Below are 12,379 nucleotides of genomic sequence, written 5' to 3' on the forward strand. Positions count from 1 at the left end.
CTTGTGTCCTCTTCTGTTCTGTCCCGTCCTCCCTCCCTGCCCAATCAAACAGACCCACAATTGAGCAGAAAACACAGAGGCAGACAGACAGACAGACAGGCAGGCAGGCAGGCAGGCAGGCAGGCAGGCAGGCAGGCAGGCAGGCAGGCAGGCAGGCAGGCACTAGAAGCATGGGTCTTCACCGGTATTTTACAAATGTTCAATGGCTGTTGTGTCCCTTTCTGTTCTGTTCTGACCTGTTCCGTCCTCCCTGCCCTATGAAACAGAACCCAGAACAGACCAGAAAACAGAAAGGCAGGCATCCCAGGCAGGCAACCTAATCGCTACTACATAAGCTCTCTTCATACTGTAGGTTGATAAATGAAGCCATTGTTGTGTGATTATCACAGTTATTCATAGCCTGCTCACTATGGGGATGGTGCATTTGTTGCATTACATAGAAGCAGACACTGCTGGGACTAGCACATGTTTCCCTGTCACTGAAGATTACGGCCCAGACCACTGACATTTATAAACGCTAGGTCATCTGGCTCCCCTGTACTTGGAGTGTTATTAAATTGTCATTATTTTGGTAGCAACTTTGCTCGGGACGGTGATTAATTGAACGCTATTAAGTGACGGAGGATAACTCCCATTTATAAATGCTCCTTTTACAGAAGAAATTAATCACAGACACATTGCAATAAAATGCCATTTGGCTGTGCTAAGCTTTTGCATTAGTGAGATTTTCTCCAATACAAACCACAGGAGTTATGGTAACGTATTATTTTTTCATTATTTCTGGTGACACCGTTATAAAGAATGATTTAGAGGGCTTGCCAACGTCATGCTGGACATGTGTACGTGTGCTGCACGTGTGCTGTATGTGTCTCTGTGCGTGAATGAAAGCTGTTTTCACTGTGTGTGTGTGTGTGTGTGTGTGTGTGTGTGTGTGTGTGTGTGTGTGTGTGTGTGTGTGTGTGTGTGTGTGTGTGTGTGTGTGTGTTCATGCATACGAGTGTGCATATGCATGTGTGTTTGTTAAATATGTGTATATACAGGCTTCAGGCATACAGGAGAAACAACAGTCTGTTCTGCTGAGCATCAGGCAAAAAAATCTAGCTTGGGTCTTCACTAGAAGCATGGGTCTTCACTAGGGTTTAATATTTTACCGGTATTTTACAAATGTTCAAACCTGAGAATAAATCCCTTTTCTCCCTGGTATTTCCCTACAAAACAGAAAGTGTCTAAAGCATATAAATATGTCTGGATTTGATTTGAGCTTTGATCAGCATGAAAATGAAAGCCTAATTCTACCTGAGCCTGATGAGCCATACATCTACAATTGTAGAATTGTAACGGCATTCTTCCTCCTCTTCTGAGGAGGAGTAGCGAGAAGGATCGGGGGACCAATGCGCAGCGTGGTAAGTGTCCATAACGTTTATTTTAAGACATAAACTGAACACTATGAAATACAAAACAAAAAACGTGAACATGAACGAAACCGAAACAGTACCGGGTGGCAACAAACACTCACACGGAAACAGACACCCACAAACCAAAAGTTAACCCAGGCTACCTAAGTATGATTCTCAATCAGAGACAACTAACAACACCTGCCTCTGATTGAGAACCATACTAGGCCGAACACAGAAACCAAACATAGAAAAACAAAACATAGACTGCCCACCCCAACTCACGCCCTGACCATACTAAATAAAGACAAAACAAAGGGAATAAAGGTCAGAACGTGACAGTACCGCCCCCAAAGGTGCGGACTCCGGCCACAAAACCTGAACCTTTAGGGGAGGGTCTGGGTGGGCGTCTGTCTGCGGTGGCGGCTCTGGTGCGGGACGTGGACCCCACTTCACCACAGTTTTTGTCCGCCTCCTCAACCGCCCCCGTGGCCTCTTATGAGCAGCGACCCTCGCCGCCGACCTCCGACTGGGGACCCTAGCCATGGGTCCCGAATGGACGGGAGATTCCGGCAGTGCCGGACAGGCTGGAGACTCCGGCAGCGCCGGAGTGAAGGACGACTCCGGCAGCGCCGGACAGGCGGGAGACTCCGGCAGCGCCAGACAGGCGGGAGACTCCGGCAGCTCCGGAGTGAAGGGCGATTCCGGCATCGCCGGCATGACAGGCGGCTCTGGTAGCTTCTGGCTGACTGACGGCTCTGACAGGTCCTGGCTGACTGGCGGCTCTGGCGGATCCTGGCTGGCTGGCGGCCCTGGAGGCTCCTGGCTGACTGGCGGCTCTGGCGGCTTCTGGCTGACTGGCGGCTCTGGCGGCTCCTGGCTGACTGGCGGCTCTGGCGGCTCCTGGCTGACTGGTGGCTCTGGCGGCTCCTGGCTGACTGGTGGCTCCGGCGGCTCAGGACAGCCGGGAGACTCCGGAGGATCAGGACAGACGGGAGACTCTAGCGGCTCAGGACAGACGGGAGACTCCGGCGGCTCAGGACAGACGGGAGACTCCGGCGGCTCAGGACAGACGGGAGACTCCAGCGGCTCAGGACAGACGGGAGACTCCGGCGGCTCAGGACAGACGGGAGACTCTGGTGGCTCAGGACAGACGGGAGACGCTGGCGGCTCAGGAGAGGAGGAAGGCTCTGGCAGCGCTGGACAGGCGGGAGCACCTGTAGGGAGAAGACGGAGAGACAGCCTGGTGCAGGGGGCTGCCACCGGAGGGCTGGTGCGTGGAGGTGGCACCGGATAGACCGGACCGTGCAGGCGCACTGGAGCTCTTGAGCACTGAGCCTGCCCAACCTTACCTGGTTGAATGCTCCCCGTAGCCTGGCCAGTGCCCGCGAGGTGGAATAGCCCGCACTGGGCTGTGCTGGCGAACCGGGGACACCATGCGTAAGGCTGGGGCCATGTACGCCGGCCCGAGGAGACGCACTGGAGACCAGATGCGTAGAGCCGGCTTCATGGCACCTGGCTCGATGCCCACTCTAGCCCGGCCGATACAAGGAGCTGGAATGTACCGCACCGGGCTATGCACACGCACCGGGGACACTGTGCGCTCCACCACACGGTGCCTGCCCGGTCCCTCTTGCTCTCCGGTAAGCACGGGAAGTTGGCGCAGGTCTCGTACCTGACATCGCCACACTCCCTGTGTGCCACCCCCAATAAATTTTTAGGGCTGCCTCTCGGGCCTCCAGCCGCGCTGCCGACCTAGCTCCTCATAATGCCGCCTCTCGGCTTTCGCTGCCTCCAGCTCTGCCTTGGGGCGGCGATATTCACCCGGCGTTGCCCAGGGTCCCTTGCCGTCTAATATCCTCCCAAGTCCATCTCTCCAGGTATCGCTGCCTCTCCTGCTGCTGCTGCCTGTTACCACGCTGCTTGGTCCTGGGTTGTTGGGTGTTTCTGTAACGGCATTCTTCCTCCTCTTCTGAGGAGGAGTAGCGAGAAGGATCGGAGGACCAATGCGTAACGTGGTAAGTGTCCATAATGTTTATTTTAAGACATAAACTGAACACAATGAAATACAAAACAAAAAACGTGAACATGAACGAAACCGAAACAGTACCTTGTGGCAACAAACACTCACACGGAAACAAACACCCACAAACCAAAAGTGAAACCCAGGCTACCTAAGTATGATTGTTAATCAGAGACAACTAACGACACCTGCCTCTGATTGAGAACCATACTAGGCCGAACACAGAAACCAAACATAGAAAAACAAACATAGACTGCCCACCCCAACTCACGCCCTGACCATACTAAATAAAGACAAAACAAAGGGAATAAAGGTCAGAACTTGACAAGAATGGCACCAGAGAGGCACGTTTTACGTGTTCCTAACCAACTGGGTTATTTTGTTCATTTTTGTTTCATTGATTGTAATACATTTTTTTACTTATTTTTTTCATAATGTTGCTGCTACCGTCTCTTATGACTGAAAATAACTTCTGGACATGAGAACAGCGATTATACACCACGGACTGGTAGAAGCTTTTTCCGTTTACGAGTCCGATGAGTCCGACGTTAAGGATATACTGCTTTCCCAGGAAAAGGCCCAAATCCTCGTCATTTGCGTGAAGAGAATGTAACTAGGGTGACTAGGGGGGTGTTCTAGTCATTTTGTTTCTATGTTTTGGGATTGCGTGTGGTTCCCAATTAGAGGCAGCTGATTATCGTTGTCTCTAATTGGAGATCATACTTAAGGGTTCGCTGTTCTCACCTGTTTTGTGGGATATTATTTTGTGTTTGTGTATGTGCACCACGTAGTCACGTTTCGTTGTTCGTTTATTGTTTTGCTTTGCTTAAGTTTCACTTTATATTAAAAATGTGGAACTCTACGTACTTGGCAAAGTTCTTACGACTACCGTGACAGAGAAGATGGAGAAAAAGTGGCCGGAGGTGGGGCTGCCTTCTGAGAAGTCATAAGCAAGCGAGTAAAATCCCACTGCCATCTGTTCTATTGGCAAACAGGCAATCATTAGAAAATAAAATGTATCACCTACAAGCAAGATTAAACTACCAATGGGACAATACAAACTGTAGTATCTTATGTTCACTAAGTCGTGACTAAATGACGATATGAACAACATACATCTGGCTGGTTTTACATTGTATCAGCAGGATAGAACAGCAACCCCTGGTAAGACAAGGGGTGGCGGTCTATGTATATTTGTAAACAACAGCTGGTGCACGATATCTAAGGAAGTCTCAAGGTTTTTCTCGCCTGAGGTAGAGTATCTCATGATAAGCTGTAGACCACACTATCTACCTAGAGAGTTTACATCTGTATTGCTAGCACTAAGATGCTGGCACTAAGAACGCACTCAATAAGCTGTAAGCAAACAGGAAAACGCTCATGCACAGGGGGCGCTCCTATAGGCCGAGGACGTTAATGCAAGGAAACTTAAATCCATTTACCAAATTTCCACCAGCATGTTAAAGGTGCAACCAGAGACAAAAAAAACTCTAGACCATCTGTACTCCACACACAGAGACATGTACCAAGCTCTCCCTTGCCCTCCATTTGGCAAATCTGACCATAATTCTATCCTCCTGATTCCGGCTTACAAGCAAAAATTAAAGCAGGAAGCACCCATGACTTGGTCAATTAAAAAGTGGTCAGATGAAGCAGATGCTAAGCTACAGGAGTGTTTTGATAGCACAGACTGGAATATGTTCTGGGATTCTTCAGATGGCATTGAGGAGTACACCACATCAGTCACTGGCTTCATCAATAAGTGCATCGATGACATCGTCCCCACATACTCCAACCTCAATGGATTACAGGCAACATCCGCACTGAGCTAAAGGGTAAGCGGGACTCTAACCCGGAAGCTTATAAGAAATCCCGCTATGCCCTCTGACGAACCATCAAACCGGCAAAGCATCAATACAGGACCACGATCGAATCGTACTACACTGGCTCCGATGCTCGTCGGATGTGGCAGGGCTTGCAAACTATTACAGACAACAAAGGGAAGCACAGCCGAGTGCTGCCCAGTGACACTAGCCTACCAGACGAGCTAAATTACTTCTATGCTCACTTCGTGGCAAGTAACACTGAAACATGCATGAGAGCATCAGCTGTTCAGGACGACTGTGTTATTATACTCTCCACGGCCGATGTGAGTAAGACCTTTAAACAGGTCAACATTCACAAGGCTGCAAGGCAAGTTGGATTACCAGGACCTGTACTCCGAGAATGCTTTGACCAACTGGCAGTCTGTAAATCCCACATGTTTCAAGCAGACCAACATAGTCCGTGTGCCCAAGAACATTAAGGTAACCTGCGTAAATGACTACCGACCTATAGCACTCAGGTTTGTAGCAATGAAGTGCTTTAAAATGCTGGTCATGGCTCACAACAAAACCATTATCCCAGAAACCTTAGACTCACTCCAATTAGCATACTGCCCTAATAGATCCACAGATGATGCAATATCTATTGCACATCACTCTGCCCTTTCACACCTGGACAAAAGGAACACCTATGTGAGAATGCTAGTGTTCAACACCAAAGCACCCTCAAAGCTCATCACTAAGCTAAGTACCCTGGGACTAAACACCTCCCTTTGCAACTGGATCCTGGACTTCCTGACGGGCTGCCCCCAGGTGGTATGGGTAGGTAACAAGACATCCGCCACGATGATCCTCAACACGGGGCCCCTCAGGGGTGTGTGGTCAGTCCCCTCCTGTACTCCCTCTTCACTCATGACAACCAGGCACAACTCCAACACATTAAGTGTGCAGACGACACAACAGTGGTAGGCCTGATCCTCAACGTGATCAAGACAAAGGAAATGGAGGAAAATGGAGGCCCCCATTAACATCGACAGGGCTGTAGTGGAGCAGGTTGAGAGCTTCAAGTTCCTTGGTATCCACATCACCAACAAACTAACATGGTCCAAGCACACCAAGACAGTTGTGAAGAGGGCACAACAAAACCTATTCCCCCTCAGGAGACTGAAATGGTTTGGCATGGGTCCTCAAAAGGTTCTACAGCTGCACAATTGAGAGCATGCTGACTAGTTGCATCACTGCCTGGTATGGCAACTGCTCGGCCTCCGACCGCAAGGCCCTATAGAGAGTAGTGCGTCCGGCCGAGTACATCACTGGGGCCAAGCTTCCTGCCATCCAGGATCTCTATACCAGGCGGTGTGATAGGAAGGCCCTAAAATTTGTCAAAGACTCCAACCACCCTAGTCTTAGACTGTTCCAAGACTGCGCCAAGTCTAGGTACAAGAGGCTTCTAAACAACTTCTATCCCCAAGCCATAAGACTCCTGAACATCTAATCAAATGGCTACCCAGACTATTTCCATTGTTTTACATTGCTCCTACTCTCTGTTATCATCTATTTATTGTCACTTTAATAACTACCTACGTGTACATATTACCTCAACTACCTCGACTAACCAGTGCCCACGCACATTGACTCTGTACGGGTACCCCTGTATCTGGTCTCCACATTGACTCTGTACCGGTACCGCCTGTATATAGTCTCCACGTTGACTCTGTACCGGTACCAAAATCAAATCAAATCAAATCAAATGTATTTATATAGCCCTTCGTACATCAGCTGATATCTCAAAGTGCTGTACAGAAACCCCAAACAGCAGGCAATGCAGGTGTAGAAGCACGGTGGCTAGGAAAAACTCCCTAGAAAGGCCAAAACCTAGGAAGAAACATAGAGAGGAACCAGGCTATGTGGGGTGGCCAGTCCTCTTCTGGCTGTGCCGGGTGGAGATTATAACAGAACATGGCCAAGATGTTCAAATGTTCATAAATGACCAGCATGGTCGAATAATAATAAGGCAGAACAGTTGAAACTGGAGCAGCAGCATGGTCAGGTGGACTGGGGACAGCAAGGAGTCATCATGTCAGGTAGTCCTGGGGCATGGTCCTAGGGCTCAGGTCCTCCGAGAGAGAGAAAGAAAGAGAGAAGGAGAGAATTAGAGAACGCACACTTAGATTCACACAGGACACCGAATAGGACAGGAGAGGTACTCCAGATATAACAAACTGACCCTAGCCCCCCAATACATAAACGACTGCAGCATAAATACTGGAGGCTGAGACAGGAGGGGTCAGGAGACACGGTGGCCCCATCCGAGGACACCCCCGGACAGGGCCAAACAGGAAGGATATAACCCCACCCACTTTGCCAAAGCACAGCCCCCACACCACTAGAGGGATATCTTCAACCACCAACTTACCATCCTGAGACAAGGCTGAGTATAGCCCACAAAGATCTCCGCCATGGCACAACCCAAGGGGGGGCGTCAACCCAGACAGGATGACCACATCAGTGAATCAACCCATTCAGGTGACGCACCCCTTCCAGGGACAGCATGAGAGAGCCCCAGTAAGCCAGTGACTCAGCCCCTGTAATGGGGTTTGAGGCAGAGAATCCCAGTGGAATTAGGGGAACCGGCCAGGCAGAGACAGCAAGGGCGGTTCGTTGCTCCAGAGCCTTTCCGTTCACCTTCCCACTCCTGGGCCAGACTACACTCAATCATATGACCCACTGAAGAGATGAGAATTCAGTAAAGACTTAAAGGTTGAGACCGAGTTTGCGTCTCTGACATGGGTAGGCAGACCGTTCCATAAAAATGGTGCTCTATAGGAGAAAGCCCTGCCTCCAGCTGTTTGCTTAGAAATTCTAGGGACAATTAGGAGGCCTGCGTCTTGTGACCGTAGCGTACGTGTAGGTATGTACGGCAGGACCAAATGCTTTGTAGGTTAGCAGTAAAACCTTGAAATCAGCCCTTGCTTTGACAGGAAGCCAGTGTAGGGAGGCTAGCACTGGAGTAATATGATCAAATTATTTGGTTCTAGTCAGGATTCTAGCAGCCGTATTTAGCACTAACTGAAGTTTATTTAGTGCTTTATCCGGGTAACCGGAAAGTAGAGCATTGCCGTAGTCTAACCTAGAAGTGACAAAAGCATGGATTAATTTTTCTGCATCATTTGTGGACAGAGTAACGCTGAGGTCCTTCACAGTTTTATTTGAGACGACTGTACAACCATTAAGATAGATTAATTGTCAGATTCAACAGAAGATCTCTTTGTTTCTTGGGACCAAGAACAAGCATCTCTGTTTTGTCCTAGTTTAAAAGTAGAAAGTTTGCAGCCATCCACTTCCTTATGTCTGAAACACATGCTTCTAGCAAGGGCAATTTTGGGGCTTCACCATGTTTCATTGAAATGCACAGCTGTGTGTCATCTGCATAGCAGTGAAAGTTAACATTATGTTTTCGAATAACATCCCCAAGAGGTAAAATATATAGTGAAAACAATAGTGGTCCTAAAACGGAACCTTGAGGAACACTGACATTTACAGTTGATTTGTCAGAGGACAAATCATTCACAGAGACAAACTGGTATCTTTCCGACAGATAAGATCTAAACCAGGCCAGAACTTGTCCGTGTAGACCAATTTGGGTTTCCAATCTCTCCAAAAGAATGTGGTGATCGATGGTATCAAAAGCAGCACTAAGGTCTAGGAGCACGAGGACAGATGCAGAGCCTCGGTCCGATGCCATTAAAATGTAATTTACCACCTTCACAAGTGCCGTCTCAGTGCTATGATGGGGTCTAAAACCAGACTGAAGCATTTCGTATACATTGTTTGTCTTCAGGAAGGCAGTGAGTTGCTGCGCAACAGCCTTTTCTAAAATTTTTGAGAGGAATGGAAGATTCGATATAGGCCGATAGTTTTTTATATTTTCTGGGTCAAGGTTTGGCTTTTTCAAGAGAGGCTTTATTACTGCCACTTTTAGTGAGTTTGGTACACATCCGGTGGATAGAGAGCCGTTTATTATGTTCGACTTAGGAGGGCCAAGCACAGGAAGCAGCTCTTTCAGTAGTTTAGTTGGAATAGGGTCCAGTATGCAGCTTGAAGGTTTAGAGGCCATTATTATTTTCATCATTGTGTCAAGAGATATAGAACTAAAACACTTGAGCGTACCCCCTGTATATAGTCTCCACATTGACTCTGTACTGTTACCCCCTGTATATAGTCCCCACATTGACTCTGTACCTGTACCCCCTGTATATAACCTCCACATTGACTCTGTTCCGGTACCCCCTGTATATAGTCTCCACCTTGACTATGTACCGGTACCCCCTGTATATAACCGCCACATTGACTCTGCCCTGGTACCCCCTGTATATAGTCTCCATAGTCTGCAGAGTCTCCACATTGACTCTGCATCGGTACCCCCTGTATATAGTCTCCACATTGACTCTGTACCTGTACCCCCTGTATATAACCTCCACATTGACTATGTTCCGGTACCCCTGTATATAACCTCCACATTGACTCTGTACCTGTACCCCCTGTATATAACCTCCACATTGACTCTGTACCGGTACACCTTGTGTATAGTCTCCACATTGACTCTGCACCGGTACCCCCTGTATATAGTCTCCACATTGACTCTGTACCGGTACCCCCTGCATATAGTCTCCACATTGACTCTGTACCGGTATCCCCTGTATGTAGTCTCCACATTGACTCTGTACTGGCACCCCCTGTATATAACCTCCACATTGACTCTGTACCGGTACCCCCTGTACATAACCTCCACATTGACTCTGTACCTGTACCCCCTGTATATAACCTCCACATTGACTCTGTACCGGTACTCCCTGTATATAGTCTCCACCTTTGCTCTGTACCGGTACGCCCTGTATATAACCGCCACACTGACTCTGTACCGGTACCCCCTGTATATAGTCTCCACATTGACTCTGTTCCGGTACCCCCTGTATATAGTCTCCACCTTGACTCTGTACCGGTAACCCCTGTATATAGTCTCCACATTGACTCTGTACCGGTACCCCCTGTATATAGTCTCCACATTGACTCTGTACCGGTACCCCCTGTATATAGTCTCCACATTGACTCTGTACCGGTACCCCCTGTATATAGTCTCCACATTGACTCTGTACCGGTACCCCCTGTATATACAGTGGGGCAAACAAGTATTTAGTCAGCCACCAATTGTGCAAGTTCTCCCACTTAAAAAGATGAGAGAGGCCTGTAATTATCATTTTCAAAATCCAGAAAATCACATTGTAGGATTTTTTATAAATTTATTTGCAAATTATGGTGGAAAATAAGTATTTGGTCACCTACAAACAAGCAAAATTTCTGGCTCTCACAGACCTGTAACTTCTTCTTTAAAAGGCTCCTCTGTCCTCCACTCGTTACCTGTATTAATGGCACCTGTTTGAACTTGTTATCAGTATAAAAGACACCTGTCCACAACCTCAAACAGTCCCACTCCAAACTCCACTATGGCCAAAACCAAAGAGCTGTCAAAGGACACCAGAAACAAAATTGTAGACCTGCACCAGACTGGGAAGACTGAATCTGCAAAGGTAAGCAGCTTGGTTTGAAGAAATCAACTGTGGGAGCAATTATTAGGAAATGGAAGACATACAAGACCACTGATAATCTCCCTCGATCTGGGGCTCCACACAAGATCTCACCCTGTGGGGTCAAAATGATCACAAGAACGGTGAGCAAAAGAACCACACGGGGGACCTAGTGAATGACCTGCAGAGAGCTGGGACCAAAGTAACAAAGCCTACCATCAGTAACACACTACGCCGCCAGGGATTCAAATCTTGTAGTGCCAGACGTGTCCCCCTGCTTAAGCCAGTACATGTCCAGGCCCATCTGAAGTTGGCTAGAGAGCATTTGGATGATCCAGAAGACGATTGGGAGAATGTCATATGGTCAAATGAAACCAAAATATAACTTTTTGGTAAAAACTCAACTTGTTGTGTTTGGAGGAATGCTGAGTTGCATCCAAAGAACACTATACCTACTGTGAAGCATGGGGGTGGAAACATCATGCTTTGGGGCTGTTTTTCTGCAAAGGGACCAGGACGACTGATCCGTGTAAAGGAAAGAATGAATGGGGCCATGTATCGTGAGATTTTGAGTGAAAACCTCCCTCCATCAGCAAGGGCATTGAAGATTAAACGTGGCTGGGTCTTTCAGCATGACAATGATCCCAAACACACTGCCTGGGTAACGAAGGAGTGGCTTCGTAAGAAGCATTTCAAGGTCCTGGAGTGGCCTAGCCAGTCTCCAGATCTCAACCCCATAGAAAATCTTTGGAGGGAGTTGAAAGTCCTTGTCGCCCAGCAACAGCCCCAAAACATCACTGCTCTAGAGGAGATCTGCATGGAGGAATGGGCCAAAATACATCTTAGCTGAGATTGTTCACTGGCTGGCACAAGCTGGCATGCAACACTGAGCTCAAAGGTCTCATCACAACTTCTTAATGAGGACACAGGATGTTTGCATTCCTCTTCCCCCTCCATCCCTGAAATTCCCACATGACGCCTCTCGACGGTCGCCCACTCGCCTGATTTTGGAGGTTCGGTTTTGCAATTAGCATCCTTCAGGATGTTCTGCTTTAGCGACCCCAGCACCGGCTGAAATGGGAGCGGGTGTGGGGTACGCCATGTCACCAAGTGTGTGTGCATGTGTGTGTGTTTTGGCGGGGGTCTCAGGGATTTACCCCCGCCTCTGTGGTTTCAAACAAACTTGTTATTTCAGCTTCAGTGAGAGCTGAGCAGGATCTCGACAGAAAGCCTACCTGCCACTGAGCCTCAAGGGAATGGGCGGCCAGTCAGTAGCCCTAAATACCTCTCCCCCAACAACCCTTCCATCCCTCCCTCCATATCTCCCTCCATCCCTCCCTCCACATTAGGCCCCCGGCAGGTATGTATTTTGGGAGAGACCCCTGGTGATTTGATGGACGTGAGAGTTTGAAATGAAAACACACACAGCGCAGCACACTGTCAGGGACCGGCAGACTTAGCCCCAACACAGATGGAGATAGGAAACGGAACAAGAAAAAATTCAAATTTATTGAGTTCAATAACATGACTCTAAAGATAGACGTTTTGAACTAG

This window comes from Oncorhynchus mykiss, chromosome 6, assembly GCF_057628025.1.
Source record: "Oncorhynchus mykiss isolate SJ-2025 chromosome 6, ASM5762802v1, whole genome shotgun sequence".
Taxonomy (NCBI): Eukaryota; Metazoa; Chordata; class Actinopteri; order Salmoniformes; family Salmonidae; genus Oncorhynchus; species Oncorhynchus mykiss.